This window comes from Podarcis vaucheri, assembly GCF_965113315.1.
Source record: "Podarcis vaucheri genome assembly, chromosome: 1".
Classification (NCBI taxonomy): Eukaryota; Metazoa; Chordata; class Lepidosauria; order Squamata; family Lacertidae; genus Podarcis; species Podarcis vaucheri.
Window position 1 is genome coordinate 5,555,601 of NC_138759.1, and position 27,315 is coordinate 5,582,915.

Below are 27,315 nucleotides of genomic sequence, written 5' to 3' on the forward strand. Positions count from 1 at the left end.
TTGGTCCGGCCGCTTTTCTCCTTGTTCTGCTGCTGTGCCTTGCAAAAACCCGATATTTCCCGCTGAACTCCAGCTCAGGTAAGGAAAATATCTCTTCGGATTTCACATGCACCTGATAAGATCCAATTCAGCAGGTACGATTGGATTTTCACAAGGCACAGAACAACGAGAGAAGCTCTTGGATCCAGGTGAATTAATCAGAAATTGAGATTGGGGGAAGGGAGGGGGACTGAGATGAACTGGAACAGATCTGACCATCCTTACTTTGGAGTAAACATCTATAGGATTGCACATGTAGGTCTTGCCCTGTGAGTTGCCTGCATGGTTGATCACAGGACAGAATCTGTTTTGAGCACTTTTACTTGGTATTAGCAGAACAGGATAGCTGATGCTTTTCCCACAATGCCAGGAAATTCAGAATTTGGCCTGTGGTGGAATTTTATTCCACAGAATCCTTGCTGCATGAAAAAAGAAGAAGAAGAAGAGTTCAGTGGGGTTTCTTCCCTTGTGGTTAAAAACATTCTTGGAAGGGGGGGGGAGAGGAAGTTTCTCCGCCACCACCAAGGACACGGAGGAGGGAATGTTTGCTGAAAGGCATGGATTTGATTGTTTGGTTCATTTCTATGTTTTGTTTATTTCCTAAAATGATTAAATAGATCAAGGATTTTTTGTTTTTCTTTTTTAAGAAAAAGAGGCCTGGAGAAACTGCTTTTGTGGCATTTTCACTGCTCGAAATTAAATTGTATTCTTCTGTGTTATTATATCTTCTCTTCCAGACTGCAGATTTCATCAAGTGCTACTGGAAAAAAAGGCTTTCAAAGGAGACCATCATTTTATTTTTCAGATGCAACGATTCCAAGGAAGGATTCTTTTGCCCAGGTTGGACTAGATGACCCTTGTGGTCTCTTCCACATCAACAGTTCTACAATCCTATGATCCAATAAGGAATGTGTTGTTTAGTCGTTTAGTCATGTCTGAGTCTTCATGACCTCCTGGACCAGAGCATGCCAGGCACTCCTGTCTTCCACTGCCTCCCACAGTTTGGTCAAACTCATGCTGGTAGCTTCGAGAACACTGTCCCACCATCTCGTCCTCTCTCTTCTCCTTGTGCCCTCCATCTTTCCCAACATCAGGGTCTTTTCCAGGGAGTCTTCTCTTCTTATGAGGTGGCCCAAAGTCTTGGAGCCTCAGCTTCAGGATCTGTCCTTCCAGTGAGCACTCAGGGCTGATTTCCTTAAGAATGGATAGGTTAGATCTTCTTGCAGTCCATGGGACTCTCAAGAGTCTCCTCCAGCACCATAATTCAAAAGCATCAGTTCTTCGGCGATCAGCCTTCTTTATGGTCCAGCTCTCACTTCCATACATCACTACTGGGAAAACCATGGCTTTAACTATGTACAAAGGTAGAATCATAGAATAGAATCCTAGAGTTGGAAGAGACCACAAGGGCCATCGAGTCCAACCCCCTGCCAAGCAGGAAACACCATCAAAGCACTCCTGACATATGGTTGTCAAGCCTCTGCTTAAAGACCTCCAAAGTAGGAGACTCCACCACACTCCTTGGCAGCAAATTCCACTGTCAAACAGCTCTTACTGTCAGGAAGTTCTTCCTAATGTTTAGGTGGAATCTTCTTTCTTGTAGTTTGGATCCATTGCTCCGTGTCCGCTTCTCTGGAGCAGCAGAAAACAACCTTTCTCCCTCCTCTATGTGACATCCTTTTATATATTTGAACATGGCTATCATATCACCCCTTAACCTCCTCTTCTCCAGGCTAAACATGCCCAGCTCCCTTAGCCGTTCCTCATAAGGCATCGTTTCCAGGCCTTTGACCATTTTGGTTGCCCTCCTCTGGACACCTTCCAGTTTGTCAGTGTCCTTCTTGAACTGTGGTGCCCAGAACTGGACACAGTACTCCAGGTGAGGTCTGACCAGAGCAGAATACAGTGGCACTATTACTTCCCTTGATCTAGATGCTATACTCCTATTGATGCAGCCCAGAATTGCATTGGCTTTTTTAGCTGCCGCGTCACACTGTTGGCTCATGTCAAGTTTGTGGTCAACCAAGACTCCTAGATCCTTTTCACATGTACTGCTCTCAAGCCAGGTGTCACCCCACTTGCATTTGTGCCTCTCATTTTTTTTGCCCAAGTGCAATACTTTACATTTTTCCCTGTTAAAGTTCATCTTGTTTGTTTTGGCCCAGTTCTCTAATCTGTCAAGGTCATTTTGAAGTGTGATCCTGTCCTCTGGGGTGTTAATCCCGTGATCATGACATCAGCTGGGTGAGGGACCTGAACTCATCAGGCCTCTTAAAACGGCAAGAGTGGATTTGCCCCACCAATGCCTGGGTTGTTAAATGTGATGAGCTGAACAGCTATTTCCATCCTGCTTCAGCCTTGCTGGCATTCAGTCAGAGCCGCTCCATCTCATCCCACCTGGTTGTATATATTTGGCACACTTTGTAAAATACACACTTTCCCATGTATTCACTAGTAAAATGTGTGTTTTGTATGCATCGTTTACATTGTGTGTGTGTGTGTGTACACACTCTTTCTGCACCGAAACGGCACTGCAAATCCAGAGAAATGCGTATTTTGACTGGGGGTTTCATTCCAATCTGCAAGGAGCTTTGGGGGTATCAGGTCAGTCTGCTGGGAAAATGATTTCCTCCCCCATCTCTAGCTGTAACCAGATTGTGGGGACAGGGAACATTTTAATTGCAGAGGTGATAGAGTTACCTCTTACTGATGGAGACCAAAATATGACTTTCTGATGCTATGGGGAATTTTCATAAAGAACAGGGTTCACATTTTAAGAGGAATTGGGAAGAAAACAAAATTAGCTTCCCCTAAGAAGGTAAGAGGGATGCGGGTGTCGCTGTGGGTTAAACCACAGAGCTTAGGAATTGCCGATCAGAAGGTCAGTGGTTTGAATCCTTGAGACAGGGTGAGCTCCCGTTGCTCGGTCCCTGCTCCTGTCAACCTAGCAGTTCGAAAGCACACCAGTGCAAGTAGATAAATAGGTGCCGTTCCGGCGGGAAGGTAAGTGGTGTTTCCATGCGCTGCTCTGGTTTGCCAGTAGTGGCTTAGTCATGCTGGCCACATGACCTGGAAGCTCCCTCGGCCAATAAAGTGAGATGAGCGTCGCAACCCCAGAGTACCTATTTATCTACTTGCACTTTGACGTGCTTTCAAACTGCTAGGTTGGCAGGAGCAGGGACCGAGCAATGGGAGCTCACCCCGTCGTGGGGATTTGAACCGCCAACCTTCTGATCGGCAAGTCCTAGGCTTTGTGGTTTAACCCACAGCGCCACCCGCGTCCCTTCTTGCTGCTGTAGTGGCATACATAAATAAAGTCCAACAGATTTGCTTTTCACTTGGCCAGCCAGGCTAGTTTGCAGAAGTCAGCCTAGGGATTCCTTGTCTGGCACAGTTCTGCGGCTTGTACTTTCATCCATATCCCAAATAATCAAAATCCTACTATTTATCAATTTCTAGGGTTATTTGTGGGCTTTGGGGGGGGGGGTGGACCCCGAAAATCTATAACACTTCATATAGAGGAAATGTAGGCAAAAGTTTTCATGCCATGGCAAACCACAGACTACTAAAGTTCAACCTGCTGTCGAAAGTCAGGGAGTAGGACTCAAAATATTGGCAACTCTTTCGGCTCGCCACTCTTAAATTTCAGCAGGTGTTGCTCACCTCGTACACTTTTGAGCCTGCCTCTGCAATATTATGGACTAGAATTATGGACACGACCAGATGTCAAAGAGAACAACAACTACCAGATTTCTAGAAGACATCTGAAGGCAGCCCTGTTGATAATAATAATAATAATAATAATAATAATAATAATAATAATAATAATTTATTATTTATACCCCGCCCATCTGGCTGGGTTTCCCCAGCCACTCTGGGCGGCTTCCAACAAAACACTAAAATACAATAACCTATTAAACATTAAAAGCTTCCCTAAACAGGGCTGCCTTCAGATGTCTTCTAAAAGTTTGGTAGTTGTTTTTCTCTTTGACATCTGGTGGGAGGGCGTTCCACAGGGCGGGTGCCACCACCGAGAAGGCCCTCTGCCTGGTTCCCTGTAACTTGGCTTCTCGCAGCAAGGGAACCGCCAGAAGGCCCTCGGCGCTGGATGTTTTTAATGTTTGATGCATTACTGTATTTTAATATTTTGTTGGAAGCTGCCCAGAGTGGCTGGGGAAGCCCAGCCAGATGAGCGGGGCGTATAAATAAATTATTATTATTATTATTATTATTATTATAAACAGGGCTGCCTTCAGATGTCTTCTAGAAGTCTGGTAGTTATTGTTCTCTTTGACATCTGGTCGTGTCCATAATTCTAGTCCATAATATTGCAGAGACAGGCTCAAAAGTGTACGAGGTGAGCAATAAATAAACAGGAATTGTCCTCCTTGCATTGGCAGGGAAATGTCAGCAGTGTGTGGCGTATTTGAACTGCCGCACTTACTGCTGCTCACTGGAAGGCAGGGAGGCAGTGCAACAGGGAGGTGACTCTGCCAACCTGTTTGCACTGCACTGACCTCCCCGCTGCCTCGCCTCTGCCCCTTTCCCTCCCAGTGAAGAGCAGTGATTCTGCAGTGACTACTGCAATGCGCTCTGTGTGGGGCTACCTTTGAAGGTGACCCAGAAGCTATAACTAATCCAGAATGCGGCAGCCAGACTGGTGACTGGGAGCGGCTGCCGAGACTACATAACACTGATCTTGAAAGACCTACATTGGCTCCCAGTACGTTTCCGAGCACAATTCAAAGTGTTGGTGCTGACCTTGAAAGCCCTAAAGGCCCAGTATACCTGAAGGAGCGTCTCCGTCCCCATTGTTCTGCCCAGACACTGAGGTCCAGCGCCGAGGGCCTTCTGGCAGTTCCCTCATTGTGAGAAGCAAAGCTACAGGGAACCAGGCAGAGGGCCTTCTCGGTAGTGGCGCCCGCCCTGTGGAACGCCCTCCCATCAGATGTCAAAGAGATAAACAACTACCTGACATTCAGAAGGCATCTTAAGGCAGCCCTGTTCAGGGAAGTTTTTAATCTGTGACATCTTAGTGTATTTTTGGTTTTTGTGGAAGCCACCCTGAGCAATTCCGCCCCCTCCCCTCCTCTCTGTTTGAATAAGGCCGTTCTGTGCTAGCAGAGAGCAGCACCCAAAAGTCTGCAGCCACCTTCGCCAAGCTGCTTGGCAGATGGCGGATGGCGTGTGTCGCAGCCCATAATTATCGCTTCCCCTTTTCTAATATAGCAACACACTGCTGGGCTTGTGGTACAGGGTGGGGGGGAGGAAGGCTGGCGAGGTCTAGAAATAGACGGGGTAATTTGTTGCAGTTGTTTGAGGGAAGGAAGAGGTTATTTCGCAGAAGGCAGAGCCCTGGAGGGAGTTTGTTTCTGACTCCACCAACTTCGGCCACCCCCAATGGTGCCCCGTACCCACAAATAGCACCCATTTTTTACTATCTTTTTTCCCCATTTTTTTTTAATTGATTTTCCACGTTAATGACAAATATAACATATAAAACACACACACAAAAAACACATTACGATACTAAAAAGAAAAAGAAACAAAAATATAAAAACACATGACTTGTAAGACCCAATTTAACTATCATTGTTAACTGACTTCCTCAAATCCTGCCTAAGTGAATTTCATTGTTTCACCTTGTAACAGATCTCCAAAATCATCTTTCTAGTAAAATTAACTCCTTTGATTTACTATCTTCTTCTCTTTTCTTAATAGTCTAGATCCATATTTCTTTACAATTCCTTCTCATTCTAATCCTTAGCCCAGTGTTTCCCAACCGGTGTTCCGCGGCACACTAGTGTGCCGTGAGACGTTGGCTGGTGTGCCGTGGGAGGGAGGCGGGCGAGTCGGGCGGTGAGAGGCGGCGGCGACGAGGATCCGCATCGAGCCGGGGGCGGCTCCGCGGTGGTGGTGCCGAGCGGCAGGGCAGCGCGTGCAAAAGGGAGGAGCGCGAGACAGCGGAGGAGGAGGAGGCCGGCATGTCCAGGCAGCAGCAGCAACAACAGCAGCAGCAACTCCCGGCGACGGCTCCTCAAGCCCCGCCTCCGCCCCCTCCTCCGCCCGCTATCGCCGCCACCACCACAACAGCCGCCGCCGCCTCAGTTGCCGCCGTCCCTCAGTCCCTCGCTCTGCTGCCTCCTCCCACCCCCAAAGCTTGGAGGTTCCCCGGCAAGGGGGAGGGAAAAAACTTTCACTTTCGTGCGTCCCTCCCGGCGTGACGCTGCGCGCTGACGTCACGGGGCTGTAATGGTGGTGTGCCGCGAGATTTTTTTCATTAAACAGGTGTGCCGTTGCCCAAAAAAGGTTAGGAAACACTGCCTTAGCCTATTTGATACTTTCAAGTGACTTCTAATTATCTTATGTTACAATATTTAGCTAGATAATCTTTAAATTTCTTCCAGTCTTCTTGATACTCCACTCCTTTCTGATCACAGATTCTTCCAGTCAGGTTGGCCAGTTCCAAAAAGTCCAACATCTTCATCTGCCATTCTTCTATCGTTGGTATTTCTTGCGATTTCCAGTTTTTGGCGAATAAAGGTCTTGCTGCTGTAGTGGCATACAAAAACCATTTTTGATTATCTTTGGGCCTTTCACTCCCTCCCAGAAGACCTAGACATGGCTCCCCTCCAGATGTTACTGGGCTTATCCAAAGTTTCTCTCTCCCTCTCAAATTTAAATGCATATGTATGTACGTACAGTCGTACCTCGGAAGTTGAATGGAATCCATTCCAGAAGTCCGTTCGACTTCCAAAACGTTCGGAAACCAAAGCACGGCTTCTGATTGGCTGCAGATAGTTCCTGCAGCCAATCGGAAGCCAAGGAAACCCTGTCGGATGATCGGGTTCGAAAGAATGTTCGCAAACCGGAACACTCACTTCCGGGTTTGCGGCATTTGGGAGCCAAAACGTCTGAGTACCAGGGCGTTCGGGATCCAAGGTACAACTGTATATGTATACAGTGGACTCTCAGGTTGTGAACGTGATCCATGCAGGATGCAGATTCGCAACCCGCAGCATTCGCAACCTGCAGTGGCACATTGCTGATTGCGATTCGGTGCTTCTGCGCATGCACAAAGCGTGATTTAGCGCCAGTGGCGTAGCGTGGGGGTGCAGGGGGGCCGGCCGCATCGGGCGCAACATCTGGGGAGGGGCGCTCGCACTCGCAGCTCTCTGCCCCTACCTGGCTCTCTCACTCTCTCTCACTGCAGTGCTGGCTGTGCGAATCCGATCCGAGCCGCTGGGTCGCCGCCCACTGTGGAGGGGGTGGGTGCCAGGCGTGCGGTGCGGAGAGAGAGCGAGGGACTATCTGGGGGAGGGACAGTGCAGCGGCCGCCCAGCGCAGCGCTGAGCGCAGGAGAGAACCACACCAGAACAGACCAGGCAGCAGCAAGAAGAAGCTGGCAGCGGCGGCAGGTTAGGGGTTAGGGGGCACATATTACTTGCCTTGCCCCGGGTTAGGGGGTGCAAATTACTTGCCTTGCCCCGGGTGCTGACAACCCACGCTACGCCGCTGTTTAGCGCTTCTGCGCATGCGTGACCGCCGAAACCCGGAAGTAACCCTTTCCGGTACTTCCAGGTTTTGACATGTCTGTAACCTTAAGAAATGCAACCTGAAGTGTCTGTAACCCGAGGTATGAGTGTGTGTGTGTGTGTGTGTGTGTGTGTGTGTGTGTGTAAATATATTCAACAGGTCTTCTGTCTTTTCAGCGCCTACTGATGATCTTCCTCTTCCAACGAGCTTTTTACGTTGAACTCCTTCCGGGTCTGCGTTTGTGTGTTTGCTGCCCTGGGCTGCTTTGAGGTAGGATATAAACTGAACAAATGAATTAGGCACTTGTGTGTAACATGAACAGTTACTCAACTCGCCTGCGCACCATACAGTGGTGCCTCGCAAGACGAAAAGAATCCGTTCTGTGAGTCTCTTCGTCTAGTGGTTTTTTCGTCTACCGAAGCAAGCCCATTGACGGATTAGCGGATTAGCGCTATTAGCGGCTTTTAGCGGCTTATCGGCTTAGCAGATAAGCGGATAAGCGGCTTAGCGGCTTAGAAAAAGGGGGGGAAGGGGAAAAAACCCGCAGGAACTCGCAAGGCATTGTCGTCTTGCGAAGCAAGCCCATAGGAGATTCGTTTTGCGAAGCACCTCCAAAACGGAAAACTCTTTCGTCTAGCAAGTTTTCCGTCTTGCAAGGCATTCGTCTTGCGGGGCACCACTGTACATTAAAGTACATTCCCCCACCTCCTCCCCAGAAAACAAACCAGAATCATAGTTTGTTAAGTGTGCTGAGAATTGTAGCCCTGTGGACCGTAGAATTGTAGAGAAGGATGAACTACAGTTCCCAGGAATATTTGGAGGAAGGCCTTCACAGTGTGTGTGCAGAGCCTATTTATTTAATCCTCAAAATGCCTTTCTATCTTCTCTTCCACAGAGAACAGAAGTTAGCAGAGTGTTTTGGTGAGTCATGTGATGTTCAGGACGCAAGGAGTGCCCTGCTAAGTCAGGCCAACCCTCTACCTGATCCCCACCCCCCAGCGGCCAGCCATGGGCCTCTGGGGGACCTGGCAAGCAGGCAGAATGGAGATAGCCACCCACTCCGGTAATCAGAGGTATTCAGAAGTCCTAGCTGTGCCCTGTATCTGAATTGGTGTATTGACAGCAAGCCCGTCTATCAGTGACAGATTAAATAGCAGGCTGTGCTTCTATCATGATGAAGTAGTTACTGGAGGGAGAAAAGCTCTCATTGTGTCTACACTGATGGAGGCCTACACAACACTGCGCCTGTTGATTAAAGGAGCTGGCCGGGGGACAGCCGGGTTTCTGCTAACCATCCACGCCCAGTTGCCAACATCCCTGGGCGGGGAGGGGGACACCAACCCCTCTCATCAGAGCTGGGGAAACAAGGTGGTCATGCAAACCTGTGTCCATTATCCCAAACCTTATCTGCTCTGGGGATTGTTCCCCAAGACAAGGAGGAAATTCTTTTGCACAGGCAGTGCAACTCTTCCTCAAAGGCCCCTTATAGGGATTCTGGGATTTTACCAAGCAGTGCTTTTACGTTCTCTTTGCTGTCGCAAAGACTGGTAACTCGGTGTGGTTGTTTTTTTTTAAAGGGAAATGATCAGCCTGAAGGATTTTGCTCACTGCAAATTGCACACTTTTCCTGCATGCAAGCCTATCCCACACACTTGCCATTAAGTGCCACTGGCACGAGTGTTTTGTATTGTAGTAGATGCAAGTGGTGCTGTGAGTTAAACCACAGAGCCTAGGGCTTGTCGATCAGAAGGTCGGCGGTTCGAATCCCCGCGACGGGGTGAGCTGCCATTGCTCGGTCCCTGCCCCTGCCACCCTAGCAGTTCGAAAGCATGTCAACGTGCAAGTAAATAAATAGGAACCGCTCCGGCGGGAAGGTAAACGGCGTTTCCGTGCACTGCTCTGGTTCGCCAGAAGCAGCTTAGTCATGCTGGCCACATGACCCGGAAGCTGTACGCCGGATCCCTCGGCCAATGAAGCGAGATGAGCGCCGCAACCCCAGAGTCGGTCACAACTGGAGCTAATGGTCAGGGGTCCCTTTACCTTTACCTTTAGTGGCAAATTCAGAAGCATGTGGTCTGTTTATGATAGTCACAGCCATGCCCCTTCTAATATTATACAACTTTCTAAGATTATACAAGAATATAATAAGAATAATAGATGAATTGCAAGGATCAGTGCAGATCTCTGTGTGTTGCCTTTCAGCTAGATCGACTATTTTCTGTGCACGCAGATGAGCAAGTGATTTGGAGCACTCCAGTCTCGTCTTTTGGAATGACTCAAGTTGCGTTTTCTTTTCTTTTCAAGTTCCATTGTACATAACAGAATTTCATAGAATTGTAGAGTTCGAAGGGGCGCCAAGGGTCATCTAGTCCAACCCGCTACAATGCACGTATCTCAGCTAAAGCATCCACGACAGATGGCCATCCAATTCACGCACCGTTCTGCATAAAAGGATGCACGTCACATTTTCAGCTGAGCGAAATGCTTAGCATTGGAGCACGCAGAACAATTCCTCCTCGGTGTTCTTCCAGAGGGACCCTAGGAGCTAATCCTCAGTGGTTTCGAAAAGGTCCAGAAAAAAGGCAAAAGGGGGGTGGAGTGACTCTCCTTGTTAGGATATTGATGTTCCGTCCTACCTTAAGGGGAACAGATATATGGATTGTTGTATGTCGCATGTCTGTTTACATTACATACAAACTTCCGTTTGTGTATAGCTTTTGCTTAGTGCTTCTTGCTCTTAGACATGAAGGAGAGCAGACATGTTTTCTTTGTCTTGATCTATACTGAAGAAACTGCTTGTAAATATGCTTTACATGGGGCTACCTTCAAAGGTGACCCGGAAACTTGGTTGACCACAAACTTGACATGAGCCAACAGTGTGACGCGGCAGCTAAAAAAGCCAATGCAGTTCTGGGCTGCATCAATAGGAGTATAGCATCTAGATCAAGGGAAGTAATAGTGCCACTGTATTCTGCTCTGGTCAGACCTCACCTGGAGTCCTGTGTCCAGTTCTGGGCACCACAGTTCAAGAAGGACACTGACAAACTGGAACGTGTCCAGAGGAGGGCAACCAAAATGGTCAAAGGCCTGGAAACGATGCCTTATGAGGAACGGCTAAGGGAGCTGGGCATCTTTAGCCTGGAGAAGAGGAGGTTAAGGGGTGATATGATAGCCATGTTCAAATATATAAAAGGATGTCACATAGAGGAGGGAGAAAGGTTGTTTTCTGCTGCTCCAGAGAAGCGGACACGGAGCAATGGATCCAAACTACAAGAAAGAAGATTCCACCTAAACATTAGGAAGAACTTCCTGACAGTAAGAGCTGTTGGACAGTGGAATTTGCTGCCAAGGAGTGTGGTGGAGTCGCCTACTTTGGAGGTCTTTAAGCAGAGGCTTGACAACCATATGTCAGGAGTGCTCTGATGGTGTTTCCTGCTTGGCAGGGGGTTGGACTCGATGGCCCTTGGGGTCTCTTCCAACTCTATAGTTATATGATTCTATGATTCTATGATTCTATGAACTACAACTAATCCAGAATGCGGCAACCAGACTGGTGACTGGGAGCGGCCTCCGAGACCATATAACACCGATCTTGAAAGATCTACATTGGCTCCCAGTACGTTTCCAAGCACAATTCAAAGTGTTGGTGCTGACCTTTAAAGCCCTAAATGGCCTCTGTCTAGTATATCTGAAAGAGCGTCTCCACCCCCATCGTTCTACCCGGACACTGAGGTCCAGCACTGAGGGCCTTCTGGCGGTTCCCTCACTGCGAGAAGCCAAGTTACAGGGAACCAGGCACAGGGCCTTCTTGGTAGTGGCTCCTGCCCTGTGGAACGTCCTCCCTTTAGATGTCAAGGAGATAAAGAACTATCTCACCTTTAGAATACATGTGAAGGCAGCCCTGTATATGGAGGCTTTTTAATGTGTAATATTTTATTTCAGCCCCCCCAATAATCTCGGGCGCCGCCGCCGTCCCCTGCCTCCTCCCCACCTGCTCCCTCGCCAGCCAGCCAGCCGCGCGCCCTAGCCGGAGAGCCCCGGCCGTCCCCCGCGAGATTAGGGAATCCCCGGGGGCGGGGGCTCCTGCCTCTAGCCCCAGGTTTCCCGCATATCAGCTGTTCCGGAGCTGATAAATAGGCAGCAGCACGCTCTCCCCTATTCGCTCACGAGGGGGCGGCGCCACGTTATTTGCATATTCATGAGCTTATTTGCATATTCATGAGCTTATTTGCATTTCACGAGCTTTCCCGGGCCCCCCCAATATTTTTTATAAGTCCGCGTCCCTGAGTGGCACCCACCCTGTGGAACGCCCTCCCACCAGATGTCAAAGAGAACAACAACTACCAGACTTTTAGAAGACATCTGAATGTTTCTGAATGCCCGTTGCTGTGCATGCCACCTCAAATTGTGGGGCACTTTGCTAGCGAAAAGCAAAACGGGTTTCTGAGCAGGGATGGGGAGGCAAGGCTTCTCTGCAAATGAAAGCCAGTCGTTGTCGTCCCCCACCCTTAGGAAGTGGGAACGGGAGGATGGAAGCACTTCTAGATAAAAGCGCATGATGTAATTACACTGCTTCAGATAGAGGCAGAAGTATGACTTCCGAACCGATAAAGACAGGCTTGTTTTCTTTTGCTCTCAATCCCATCTGCCTGTCCCTCTTCAGCCTTCCTGGGAGAACAGCGTGTTGACAGCCACTTGAGAGCTTCAGGCCTCAGAGCCAGGCAGCAGAAACTCTGGCACATAAATGAAGCAAGGGGAACCATCTGCAGGGATGTCCTCCTGCCCCAAACCCTCTTGAGATGGATGGTAACTCCACAAGGGCAACTGAAGCAAGAGGGACGTGACCGAGTGTGGTGGAGTCTCCTTCTTTGGAGGTCTTTAAGCAGAGGCTTGACAACCATATGTCAGGAGTGCTCTGATGGTGTTTCCTGCTTGGCAGGGGGTTGGACTCGATGGCGCTTGTGGTCTCTTCCAACTCTCTGATTCTCTGATTCTCTGATTCTCTGATTCTATGATGGAGAAGGTAAAAGGAGAGAGGCATTTCTCCTCTCTCCTTCATGATATTAGAAGCTAATAGGGTGATCCAGCTGAAGGGTTGGCAATTCAGGGCAGCAGAAGGAAATATTTCACCCGGCAGCTCATGGATAGGCTGTGGCGTTTTCTATCATAAGATGTGTTGATGCCACCAACTTAGGCAGCTTTCAAAACCAATTGGAGGAATTCATGGAGGTTGGGTCATTAGGAGAGCACAAAATATGGTCTGAAGCTTAAGATCAAAAAAAGGAAGATCATGGCCACTGGTCCCATCACCTCCTGGCAAATAGAAGGGGAAGAAATGGAGGCAGTGAGAGATTTTACTTTCTTGGGCTCCATGATCACTGGAGATGGTGACAGCAATCACGAAATTAAAAGACGCCTGCTTCTTGGGAGAAAAGCAATGGCAAACCTAGACAGCATCTTAAAAAGCAGAGACATCACCTGGCCAACAAAGGTCCATATAGTTAAAGCTATGGTTTTCCCAGTAGTGATGTATGGAAGTGAGAGCTGGACCATAAAGAAGGCTGATCGCCAAAGAATTAATGCTTTTAAATTCTGGTGCTGGAGGAGACTCTTGAGAGTCCCATAGACTGCAAGAAGATCCAACCTCTCAATTCTTAAGGAAATCAGCCCTGAGTGCTCACTGGAAGGACAGATCCTGAAGCTGAGACTCCAATACTTTGGCCACCTCATGAGAAGAGAAGACTCCCTGGAAAAGACCCTGATGATGGGAAAGATGGAGGGCACAAGGAGAAGGGGACGACAGAGGACGAGATGGTGGGACAGTGTTCTCAAAGCTACCAGCATGAGCTTGACCAAACTGCGGGAAGCAGTGGAAGACAGGAGGGCCTGGCGTGCTCTGGTCCAGGGGGTCACGAAGAGTCGGACACGACTAGACGACTAAACAACAACAACAATATTCTACCTCCATTGTTGGAGGCAGTATGCCTTTAAACAACTGGGAATCACAAGCAGGAGCGTACCAGTTGTGTTTCGGTCCTACGGTGGTGCCTCGCAAGACGAAATTAATCCGTTCCGCGAGTCTCTTCGTCTTGCAGTTTTTTCGTCTTGCGAAGCACGGCTATTAGCGGCTTAGCGGCTTAGCGGCTATTAACGGCTTAGCGGCTTTAAGAAAAAGGAAACAAACTCGCAAGAACTCGCAAGACGTTTCGTCTTGCGAAGCAAGCCCATAGGGAAATTCGTCTTGCGGAACGACTCAAAAAACGGAAAACCCTTTCGTCTAGCAAGTTTTTCGTCTTGCGAGGCATTCGTCTTGCGGGGCACCACTGTACTTGCTGGCTCCTCAGAGGCATGAGAAGTTCAGAGGAGCCTTCTTGGTCAGGCCAATGGTTTGTCTGTCCTTGCAGTGACCAATGAAATGCACACAAGTAGGATTTGAGCTCAAGAACACTCCCTGCTCCCACAGTTTCCAACGACTGGAATTCAGAAGCGCACCCTCCCCAACATTTCTCTGATGAATATAGGGGTGTCTTATTCCATAATAATGATAGTAATAATTTTATGCTTTATACCCCACCCATCTGGCTAGGTTGCCCCAGCCACTCTGGGCAGCTTCCAACATATATATAAAAACATAGTAAAACATTAAACATTAAAAAAAAACACCTTCCCTATTCAGGACTGCCTTCAGATGTCTTCTAAAGGTTGCATAGTTACTTATCTCCTTGGCTCAGGGGTCTCATAACTCCATACCCCCCCCCCAACATTTCTCCGATGAAAATAGTGGGGCATTCTGGGATCTAATCAGAAACTGAGACGGCTTCTGTAAATCCAATAGATCCCTGGAAAATAAGGACACCTGGAGAGTCTAGAATTGTAGCCATCAGCGTCATGGAACACCACGGATGAGAACATTCTGGTTAGGGCTCCTTTAGGATGACCTAAAGCTCAGAGACATTGGCTCAGGTGCATTGCTTTGGGATTCTCAAGAGCTGGACACAATGGGCCTTGGGCCTGATACTGGACTCAATGGGCTTTGAGCCTGATCTTGCAGGGCTCTCTTTTTATTGCTTACACTATGTGTAGAAACACGGCTAAAAGGGGGAAATCGAGACGTTGAGATAGGCACTGTCTTGAGCAGCTTGCTTTGGCAAATCACGGCAGGATAAAGCTGCCAGTGGCTACAAGCTCTGATGGCTGTGTATTATTCCTGGTGTCAGAAGTGGTGTGTCTCTGAATAGCAGCCACTGGTGGAGGAACGGGGGTGCGGAGGGAGCGGACCGACCCCGACACCACTATTCCGGTAGGGTGCCATCATGGCACACACACACCCCCAGACACGTGCCACGCACACACACACCCGCGCCCTGGGCACCATGCTCCCACAGGCAGCACATCATGCCCCCAGAACACGCCCTATGCCCCTGCGGGAGGCGCGTCACGCCCCCGGGAAGCATGCCACCCCTCCGTGGGCAGCGTGCCACACCCACGGGATGCGTGTCACGCCCCTGGGGGCACCAGCCACGCCCCCACCTGCTCTCCGACCCCGGAAGTGGAGCATGCAGCTTCACCACTGATAGCAGCCAGTGGGAATTGCAGGTGGGGACAGTACTGTTGGGCTCAGCTCCTGCTTTCTGTGTTCTCCCGGGCATCTGGTTAGCCACTGTGAGAACAGGATGCTGGAGTAGATGGGACATTGGGCCGATCCAGCAGCCAAGGTCTGCTAGGTTTGCCATGTTAGATTTCTGTTATGCCACTGTGCAGTTTTTGGAGTCACAAGACTCTGTTGACATTCCAGACTGTTTGAAGTCTCACGGGAGACAGATGTTGATGTTACTGGTTTCCTGTTTCTTTATTCCTGTTGTTCACTGACTCTCACAGAGAGCAGATGCATATTCTTTTCTGTCCTGCGTAGTTAGAAATAAACGTAGCAATGTAGTACATGTTTCTCGGCTCCTCCTGCTGTTTGGATACTCTGCATAATAGGGAAACATGCCTGAAGCCTCGTCAAAGACTTAGGTCGTTAATTACCGCCGGAGGAGGAGAGCCTGATGGATTCTGAAGATACGACGTGGAAGAGAGCTATTTCAGCTCGGTCGTACAGAGCCTCCGACATGCCATATGTCAGGAAAAATTCCCGACATGTCCTGGTTTTGGGGTGTTAAAAATGGCACCAGGGGGAATTTTGCTGAATCAACAAAATGTCCGGGGAAACCCGGATGTGCAGTAACGCGATGGAAAAAGCAGCGGAAACAGCTCAAAAATATTAAAATCCCAATTTTTGAGGTTAGGTTTAACCACAAAAGCTCAATAATTTGTGTTTGTTCCCGCCCCCCAAAAGCTTGACAATTTTGCGGGTGTCAGTAATCTTTTACTTTTTGAAATGTGGCAACCCTAGGCTCCGCTTATGTTCTTAACTCACCTGCAATAATAAAACTGGCACCCATATAACCCCTCCATTATGCCCTCGGGTTTATGCACGATCCACTTTGTTCCCTTGAGCAATGGCCCTCCATTTCCCCCTCCAGAGACTTTCTCTCATTGTTACGGCACGAAAGAAAAGGGAAAAAAGCCCCACAGGAAGGCAGAAATAAATGAAATAAAATAACTCAGCGGCCTTGAGAACAAAGGCCTGAATTGATTCACAAGAATTCATTTTGAGGAACCGGAGGCAATTTATTAGATGCATGTAGCAATTATGGTTAAGCCTCCATTTCAGAGATGTCATTACTGTTACTAATAAAAAGGAACAATAAAAAGAGAGAGGGAGGGGAGGCGAATGTGCTCCTCCATGGCACTTTGCACACAGGGGCCCCAATCCAGATCTTCTGGCGCAATCCTGCAAGCTCCCTGCATGGATATCTCTGGTCATCTTGGTTAATTCAGGTGGAGCTCAGACTTTGCCAAACACAGTGCGCTCCAGATACTCTGGGCTACATCTCCTGACAGAATTCTGCTCGGGGATGATGGGAGATGTAGGCCAAAAAGTCTGGAGAGCACAAGCTGGTAAGGTAAAAGGTAAAGGTAAAGGACCCCTGGACGATTGAGTCCAGTCAAAGGTGACTATGGGGTTGTGGCACTCATCTCGCTTTCAGGCCAAGGGAGCCGGCGTTTGTCCACAGACAGCTTTCCGGGTCATGTGGCCAGCAGGACTAAACCGTTTCTGGCGCAACGGGACACCGTGACGGAAACCGGAGCGCACGGAAACGCCGTTTACCTTCCCGCCGCAGCGGTGCCTATTTATCTACTTGCACTGGTGTGTTTTCGAACTGCTAGGTTGGCAGGAGCTGGGACAGAGAAACGGGAGCTCACCCCGTCGCAGGGATTCAAACCGCCGACCTTCCGATCAGCAAGCCCAAGAGGCTCAGTGGTTTAGACCACAGCTCCACCCATGTCCCTTTACCAGCTTGGTATAGGGTGAAAAGAGCAATGGATGTACACAGTCCCTCCTTTTATGAATGGGCAAGTTTGCCCTTTTCGGGTTAATCTCGCTTGCTCACCTACCTAGTCCGAAGTCCAGTTCTTCACATTCCTGCATCAGTTTGGGATTTTTAAAATAATAATACAAAGGCCTTGCCAGTGCTTGTCTTTGAGAAAAAACTGTGCTGGTACTGCTTCACCAAAAAAACCTCCAAGCAGAGTATATATATATATATGGCTTTCACACACATCTTCCCCTATTATAAACACATTTTCATTCACACAATTGGTGAGTTGGAGAACTGCATTGCAACATTTGAAGAAGTCAGAAGGGAGAAGGGAGAAGATTATTATTATTATTATTATTATTATTATTATTATTATTATTATGAATGCAAACAGCATTGTAGACAATACTGAGCTAGATTGGCCAATGGTTTGACTCTAAAGTCCCATTTTTTTTTCTTGGGTGCTTGTTTGTGTGTGCGTGTGAAGGGGAATTGTCGCTGCCTCCTGAGGCTTGAGCAGGAGAGACCCAGCTGGGGAGATAGCGGGGATAAAAGAAACCCAGGGCCATTAAAAAGAGAAGGAAGACGTCAGCCCCCAAGCCCTCCTTCCCTGGTATTTCTAATTGGGCCGCCTTCCGAGCATCCTTCCTTTCCCCCAGCACCCCTTTCGCCCAGATGTGTTTGTGGGGAGCTGTCAGCTAAAGCCTTGCAGGTGGCAGGAGGGCTATCTCCCCCACTTACTGCGGGGATGACTCGGCGACCAAGTATTTGATAATAGGAAATGACTAATGATGTGGTAGAAATTATGAACCGGGGATTAATAAAACTTGAAAAGGAACCGTCTCGGCCGTTTGATCCTCGGCAGAGGAAGTGCGTCTGTACATTAGCCTTTTCCCTCAGGTGGTATTCTTATTAGTCTCATCCGACTTGGGAAGGAGGGCGGGGGGGAGGGGTTCGGAAGTTTGGAATCTTAGGTTTAAAAGCGAAGACAAAGGACAGTCACAAAGAAGGCACCAATCCGGCGTTGCTTGCTCACCAGCGTTGCCCTCTTCAGATCTAGTGGCAATGTCTGTTAGGAAATTGGTGTCTGTATTTTCCAGGGACATCCCTGATTTGGAGGAGCCGTCCCGGTTTCTGATTTGAGCCAGAATGTCCCACTTTTCCTTGTTGTTGTTTAGTCGTGTCCGACTCTTCGTGACACCCTGGACCAGAGCACGCCAGGCACTCCTGTCTTCCACTGCCTCCCGCAGTTTGGTCAAACTCATGCTGGTAGCTTCAAGAACACTGTCCAACCACCTCGTCCTCTGTTGTCCCCTTCTCCTTGTGCCCTCCATCTTTCCCAATATCAGGGTCTTTTCCAGGGAGTCTTCTCTTCTCATGTGGTGGCCAAAGTACTGGAGCCTCAGCTTCAGGGTCTGTCCTTATAGTGAGCACTCAGGGCTCATTTCCTTAAGAATGGATAGGTTTGATCTTCTTGCAGTCCATGGGACTCTCAAGAGTCTCCTCCAGCACCAGAATTCAAAAGCATCCATTCTTTGGCGATCAGCCTTCTTTATGGTCCAGCTCTCACTTCCATACATCACGACTGGGAAAACCATAGCTTTAACTATACAGACCTTTGTAGGCAAGGTGATGTCTCTGCTCCCCCCCCCCCTTAGGATGTCCCTATTTTCAGTGGAGAAATGTTGGAGGGTATGGAGTTATTTGACCCCTGAGCCATCTGAAGGCAATCCTGTATAGGGAAGTTTCTTTTTAAAAATATGTTTAATGTTTTATTATGTTTTTATTTACGTTGGAAGCTGCCCGGAGTAGCTGGGGCAATCCAGTAAGATGGGTGGGATATAAATAGTAAAATTGTCATTATGGAATGGGACATCCCTATTTTCATCAGAGAAATGTTGGAGGTTATGTCATTGCTTACGGGTTTTGGAGGCTCTCCCTTCTCCTTCTGCAGTGAGTCGGTTTTCCCACTGCAGCAAGTCCAGGGAGAGCCAATGGCCTCTTTGCTGGGCTGAGGAACTCAGGCCAATACCTGGCCATGCCTGAGCCTTGGCGTCAATCAAAGCAAGGTGTCTGGATCGAGCAAGAGGCAAATCACAGTCACCATTCTAAGGGCACGTTTCCTTGGGGGTAAGTTCTGTTCAATTCAGAATAAAGTTTCTTTGCACTGCAGGTAAAAGGTAAAGGACCTCTGGATGGTTGTGTCCAGTCAAAGGTGACCATGGGGTTGCGGCGCTCATCTTGCTTTCAGGCTGAGGGAGCCTGCCTTTGCCCACAGACAGCTTTCCGGCTCATGTGGCCGGCAGGACTAAACCGCTTCTGGTGCAACGGCTGTGGCGAAGCTCCATGCTTCGCTACCGGGGTGGATAGCAGATGGGGGCATGGCTGGCGCCCCCCCCCAGGGGAAGTGGCGCGCATCCAGGGGATGTGGTACACTGCCCGTGCTGCCTGCAGGGGCATGGCATGCGTTCACAGGGCGTGACACGCCTCCTGGCACGCAGGGGGTGTGCGGCGTGTGTCGGGGGCACCGCGATGGCACCCTACTGGAATAGTGGTGCCGGGGGCGGTCCGCTCCCTCCGCACCCCCATTCCTCCGCCAGTGCGCAACGGAAAACTGTGAAGGAAACCAGAGCACACAGAAATGCCATTTACCTTCCCGCTGCAGTGGTACCTATTTATCTACTTGCACTGGCATGCTTCCGAACTGCTAGGTTGGCAGGAGCTGGGACAGAGCAACAGGAGCTCACCCCGTCGCAGGAATTTGAACTGCCAGTCTTCCAATTGGGAAGCCCAAGAGGCTCAGTGGTTTAGACCACAGTGCCACCCACGCTTCTTTGTGTCTTTGAATTGCACTGGATCAGTGGCATAGCGTGGGTTGCCAGCCACCGACACCATCGGAGTGTGCCCCCACCGGAACCAAGTGGGGCCGTGCTGTGCCATCTGCCTGCCTGTGGGGGGGGGGAGTCTGGCCGGCCGATGCAGCCCCTGTGGGCAAATACCCCCAACGTCCACAGAAAGGAGCGCCAGGCCAGGCTATGCTGGGATTGCCCCTCGCCTGCTTTCCTCCATCCGTGCCCGCTCACTGTGGGCCTGAACTGCTCTGCCACCTTTGCCAGGGCAGGGTGGGGAGCCCTATGAAAGCTGGCACCTATGTGGGGGACCTGGTTGTGCCCCCAAGAATTTTGTGCCCTGGGCCACGGTCCCTCTGCCTGCCCCCACGCTATGAAACTGCACTGCATTAAAATTCACGTCTCTCCAAATAGTCCACAAAGGTGACTTACAGACAAACAGATTAAGTCAACTGACAATTATAATAGGATCACAGCTTACGGACCGTGAGATATCAACCAGGAAACCAGCAGCATTGCTTTGTGGACAGAATAGTGGGAGAGAAATCGTAGAAGAAAATCAGATAAGGAGGACATTCAGAGCTTTGGGGAAAAGTCTTGCTGAAGCCTGAAGCCCTTTTAAGTTTAAGAGATCCTGTTGTTGTTGTTGTTTAGTCATTTAGTCATGTCCGCCTCTTCGTGACCCCCTGGACCAGAGCAGGCCAGGCACTCCTGTCTTTCACTGCCTCCTGCAGTTTGGTCAAACTCATGCTGGTAGCTTTGAGAACACTGTCCCACCATCTCTTCCTCTGTTGTCCCCTTCTCCTTGTGCCCTCCATCTTTCCCAACATCAGGGTCTTTTCCAGGGAGTCGTCTCTTCTCATGAGGTGGCCAAAGTACTGGAGCCTCAGCTTCAGGATCTGTCCTTCCAGTGAGCACTCAGGGCTGATTTCCTTAAGAATGGAGAGGTTTGATCTCCTCACAGTCCATGGGACTCTCAAGAGTCTCCTCCAGCACCAGAATTCAAAAGCATCAATTCTTTGGCTCCACTATGACCTGTCCATCGGGTGCCCTGCTTGGCATAGTTCATAGCTTCTCTGAGTTATTCAAGCCCCTTCGCCATGGCAAGGCAGTGATCCATGAAGGGGTAAGAGATCCTAGAGCTTTTTAAAATGTGTGTGTGTGTGTGTTATTCTAACAGAAAGGACAACAGAAATAGAAATAATAAAAACTTGCAAATCTTGCAAATGGCAAACTAACAATCTTTCTAAAACATAATCATGTTGTGCTTTCTCCCATATTTAGAGCACCCCTAATAATAAGAGGCTTGTTTAGTTTGTGCATAAATCTGACAAGGAAGACCGTTATGAGACAATATCCTATTTGTGTCCATAGTAAACATACGACGTGCCTCTTCATAAGAACGTCCGAATCATTTAATTCCCAGATCTCGTCTCTTTTAACTAGACAGGTGTAAAACTCCCCAGCAGAGCCCTAGAGCATTTGGGTCCACATTTATGCCCAGACGCCACTAATATTTCAGACACCAGTTAGGCTAGGTACCCAGTCGACAGGGAGGAGGTTAGCCCACCTCTTCAAATAACACCATCAATCTTTCCTTCTCCGTCACAGAAATGTGATAAAATATAGACTACCAGAGATTTACGACCTGCGGGTCCCTCTGCTTTCCCGAGAAGGCTACCGGGTCCCCTTCAGATGACGAGAAACAGAGTTTGGCGTATGGCGGGTGGTGACAAATGTTGGTTCCAAGGATGGAGAGTTGACAAGAATCAGAGGAGTGTGAATATGATTTCATTGCAACCTCCTCCATCCTCCCTCGCACCCGTTATCTCCCCATTACCAATAAATTTATTAAGAGATCCATAACTTACATGCAAATGCCTTGGACTCAATCTGTCATTGGACAGAGTTCGTTGGCGGTGGAAGGGTGACTGAGGAGGCCCCTTGCGCACTGCTGACATCATTGGACGCATTCTTCAAGGTGCCTTTGGTAGCTTTAAATTGGTGGTCTGAAACTCCTGTCTTTTGGGGAGAGCAGGCAGTCTTGCATTACATCTTGGGTGGGGAAAACTCAGGTCCAGGAGTTGAATGAGACCCTCTGAGTCTCTCTATATGGCCCTCAGAACCCTTCCCAGGCCACGCCCATTGGAACTCTCCCCAAGCCACGCCCCTTTTCCCCAGGCCACACCCCTCACATCCCTTCTTCTCCCCAAGCCACGCCCTTTTCCCCAGGCCACACCCCTCACATCCCTTCTTCTCCCCAAGCCATGCCCCTTTTCCCCAGGCCACACCCCTCACATCCCTTCTTCTCCCCAAGCCACGCCCCTTTTCCCCAGGCCACACCCCTCACATCCCTTCTTCTCACCAAGCCACGCCCCCTGTCCCCAGGTCACACCCCTCACCGTCCCTTCTTCTCACCAAGCCACGCCTCTTCTCCCCAGGCCACACCCTTCACCGTCCCTTCTTTCCACCCCAAGTGGCAGACCGTTGACAAGTAGAACGTTCGGAAAATGTTGACAGAGTTCATGAGTTATTGATGCAGTCCGAATGGTGGTGGAAGAATTGCATATTCTGCGTGAAATCGTTACTGAGGTTACTAAGTTGTCCCACCCTCCATATTCTCCCAGTCTGGCCCCATCGGATTTCTTTCTTTTTCCAAAACTGAAATCTGCATTGAAAGGGCGCAGATTTTCCAACATTTCATATGTCCAATCTGCTGTGATGAGGGAACTGAAAGCAGTACGAAAAGAGGACTTCTCCAGAAGTTTCCAACAGTTCTATGAACGTTGTCAACGGTGCATTGTATCAGAGGGGGCCTACTTTGGAGGCCTGTAAGGCATGTATGCTCAAATACTTCTCGCTGTCCAATTTCTGTGACCATTCACCGAACTTTCCGGTCACACCTTGCATTTTAACACTTACTGGATCCAGGGGTTAAAAGTTGTGGTGTCCACAAATGCGTAACAATACATTGCAAAGCCACCTGAGCAACTCCCTCAAATGTCTTGATTTAATCGGGCCATCCCGAATTTACAGAGGCTGCCCCGGCTCTCGGTCTCAATCCGGGATGCTTCGATTTTCCTGGAGGCTGCTCCAGGCGGCCTGGGGCAACCTTTCAGGGACCGCTCTAGACCGCACAGCATCTCCTAATGCAGCAAGGCCTTGGTCAACCTTGCAGAGGCTGCTCTAGACTGGGCAACGTCTTCCGATGCAGGAAGGCCCAGGACCACCTTCCAGAGGCCACTTTAGCCCAGGCTGCATCTGGAAACACAGCGTCTCATGAGTAGGAGGCAGAAAACAAAAAGCGAAGAGAGAGAAGGGAAGGAGGGGGCAAGCAGGTGGGTGAGGAAGGGGTCAGAGGCAGGGAGCGGGCAGGTGATAGAGATGGGGAGTGCTGTGGGGGTTGCCCCAAATTTTTCTCACCAAATGCTGGAGGGTATGGCCATGGGCCTATCAGCCGACACCCTCCTCCCTCCAGAAGGTTCTGGAAGTCAGCTTGGAAGAGGGGTTTGGAGGAGGCTAGATGGTTGCTTTCAGCAGATTTCAACAACTGCGGATTTCTCCAGGTTGCAGGTATTGCTGTGGGATGCAACAGAGGATGCCGGCAAGGAACTTTGAGATTTATCCTGGTCAGAACATGTCCTTGGAACCTTGAAATCTCTTGAATGGTTCGGCCTTCAAGTTGTTTTTCTTCCTTCCTTCTTTCCTTCCTTGGGTAGGCTGGCAGAACTATGGATGTTGTTGTTGTTTAGTCGTTTAGTCGTGTCCGACCCTTCATGATCCCATGGACCAGAGCACGCCAGGCACTCCTGTCTTCCACTGCCTCCCGCAGTTTGGTCAAACTCATGCTGGCAGCTTCGACAACACTGTCCAACCATATTGTCCTCTGTCGTCCCCTTCTCCTTGTGTCCCCCATCTTTTCCAACATCAGGGTCTTTTCCAGGGAGTCTTCTCTTCTCATGAGGTGGCCAAAGTAATGGAGCCTCAGCTTCACAATCTGACCTTCCAGTGAGCACTCGGGGCTGATTTCCTTAAGAATGGATAGGTTTGATCTTCTTGCAGTCCATGGGACTCTCAAGAGTCTCCTCCAGCACCATCAATTCTTCGGCGATCAGCTTTCTTTATGGTCCAGCTCTCACTTCCATACATCACTACTGGGAAAACCATAGCTTTTACTATACAGACCTTTGTTGGCAAGGTGATGTCTCTGCTTTTTAAGATGCTCTCTAGGTTTGTCATTGCTTTTCTCCCAAGAACAACCATGGATAGGAGGTCTTTTATTGAAATCAGGCCGAACCAGACTACTATTGTGAACACTGGTTACGCTATGGTCCTCCAGCTCTTCTTAGCTTATGGTTTAAGGTAAAAGGTCAAGGACCCCTGGGGGGTTAAGTCCAGTCAAAGGCAACTATGGGGTACAGCACTCATCTCGCTTTTCAGGCCAAGGGAGCCAGCATTTGTCCACAGACAGCTTTTTGGGTCATGTGGCCAACATGACTAAACCACTTCTGGTGCAACAGAACACCATGATGGAAACCAGAGCACATGGAAACGCCGTTTGCCTTCCTGCCACAGTGGTACCTATGTATCTACTCACACTGGCATGCTTTTGAACTGCTAGGTTGGCAGGAGCTGGGACTGAGCAACGGGAGCTCACTCCATCGAGGGGATTCAAACCGCCGACCTTCAGATAGGCAAGCCCAAGAGGCTCCATGGTTTAGACCACAGCGCCACCCACTCCCTTAGTTTATGGCAGCTTCTGCTCTCCATTCCAACCCTTCTCCATACACTGCAAATGTTGGGGGATTGTAAATCCCTTCTCCTTGAAACCCAAACAACTAACTTGAATGGAATTGAGGGCAATGCCATTGTCAAGGCTGGAAATAGTGTCCCTTGGTTGGTCAGTCTATCTCTTACTGAAGGCGTCCCTTCCTAGCTTTCAAGATGGTTCATTCTTGAACCACAGCATGGTTCTCACTGGAAATCCTCATAACAGCTGGTAAGGGTCCTGGGCTCTTCGGTTTGGCAGGTCTTGTGTCAAGGTAAGGATGGAGATGAGCCCTTCAAAAGCCCAAGGAGAGAGTCTGGTGAGGTCAAAGTAGCGGTCATGGTGATTAATCTCAGGTTACATCCAGTCACCAATACCTTCATTCTGAGCATTCTTTCCCCGATCTTTTCCCTTTTGAAACACACTCTCCAATTCAACAACCTTGCTAAAGAGTCTCCCACCATCTGCTGCACAAATGTTGGAAGCAGTCACGACCGCATAAGACAGAGCTGCCATTTTTAAGACAAATGTTATCTCAAGAGGTCAAAGGGGACAGATGCACAGGGCAGGAGTAACAGAGTCGGAGGCTGAGCCTAAGGACTTCCCATCTTCAGCTGTTTGCAAGTATAGAAGCCAGCTCCTAAAGTCATTTGCTGGAAGCAAGTCCCGCTGATTTCAACAGAAGAAACTGCAAAGGATCTAGGAGGAACCCTGCAGGATGAGACCAAAGGCCTGAGTAGCCCAGTGAGCTTTTTCTAAGAGCATCCAAGAAGCCCATCAGTGAGTGTTGGTTTTGTGTAATTTGGTTAAAGAATAAAAGGAGAATTCCCTGAATATATAGATCCAGGTTTAGGGCAAGTACTCTTTAGTGAGAGTGCCCCACCAGAGATTTTAAATCACAAACATGAAGGAAAGGAAAGTGTGGAAATATAGTCCGTTAGACCTTTGAAATATTCCCAGTCTAAGCTGCTTCCAGAGTTTTCACTTCTGTTAGCATCGGACGAGACCACACATTTGGGAAGTTAAAAATGGTTTACTTACAAACTTTTCAAAAGTCAAATTCATGTGCTTTTCCATATAGCAGCAAGAAAAGACAGGCAGCACAACGTCGTTTCAAAATGTGGCAAACGTTTCTAAGTTCTTTGATAGAAACACAAAGAAGGCTTGCGAAAGCCATGCGGTCTAAGCTTGGAGCATTCAGCTTAGACATCCTTACTGGTTGGTTCACATGGTGTTGCAGTGGGGAGAAAGAGAGAACAAAGGTTTTGGTAAGCCTTCCTCCCAAGGTGACAGGGTATGACCTAGCTAAGCCTGGCAGGACAGTTTATTCTATGATCTTAACCCCTTCATGCATTAATCAGAGTGAAGCGTGTTGGTTATATGAGGTTGGATTTATCCGACTGTGAGTGGCGGAAGAAGGCAACAGGTCCCTCCTGCTCCTGGTTTTCAGGGTAGAGATGGACATATCTGCTCTCTTGGTTTTTAATTTTTTTCAGCTAGGAATCCAGTTCTCCAACTTGTGACAGAGAGAAGATACTGTGAGCACTTGCCTCACCCAGCCTTTCTCGCCACCCCAGAAGTGTTCTGCCAGCTGACCTCTCTCTTGCCTTTGCACCATGGCTTACCGGCTGGCGACTGAAACTACTCTCTGGCACAGATGGGCAACTGTCCATCAGGAGACAGCTGCAGCTGGCATTTGAGCGGGACTCTGCAGTTCGTGGTTTGATAGGGGCATGGGAAGGAGGGACAAGCAAGACCCCGTGAAATGGGGAGGAGAGATGCTGTGGTGAAACAAAGCAGGGGAGTGGAATAGAGAAGGAAAACTGGGTAGGAGAAGAAGGGGAGAGCAGGAAGCCTTGGGGATGAAATGGAGAAGGGAAAAGGGGGTGTTGGGAGGAGAGGGGAATCGGGAAAACCGGGGAGGTAAAATGGAGGAGGAAAAGTGGTCGGGGGGGGGGGGAGTGAGGAAGCTGGGATGAAATGGAAAAGGACAAATGTTCCAAAAACCTCGACAGCTTAAAATGCAAATAAGCCCCACCCACAGATGCAGAATAAGAGTGCATATAGGCAAAGCTATGGTTTTCCCAGAAGTGATGTATGGAATGAGAGCTGGACCATAAAGAAGGCTGATCGCTGAAGAATTGGTGCTTTTGAATTCTGGTGCTGGAGGAGACTCTTGAGAGTCCCATCAACTGCAAGAAGATCAAACCTCTCCATTCTGAAGGAAATCAGCCCTGAGGGCTCACTGGAAGGACAGATCGTGAGGCTGAGGCTCCAAGACTTTGGCCACCTCATGAGAAGACTCCCTGGAAAAGACCCTGATGTTGGGAAAGATGGAGGGCACAAGGAGAAGGGGACGGCAGAGGACGAGATGGTTGGACAATGTTCTCGAAGCTACGAGCATGAGTTTGACCAAACTGTGGGAGGCAGTGGAAGACAGGAGTGCCTGGCGTGCTCTGGTCCAGGGGGTCACGAAGAGTCGGACATGACTGAACGACTAAACAACAACAACAAATAGGCAATTCTGTGGGTCCTGCCTAATTCCCGCCACTAGGGGGCTGCAATTTCTGAGGCTTTCCCCATTGTCTAAAAATTCTGCACAGCACTTTGGACTGTCTTGCCTTGCCTGCTCGTTTTGCCCAAGTAGTAGCTTTAAGAAATTGGGAAATAAGACAACACTAAATTATGTCATTCTTGT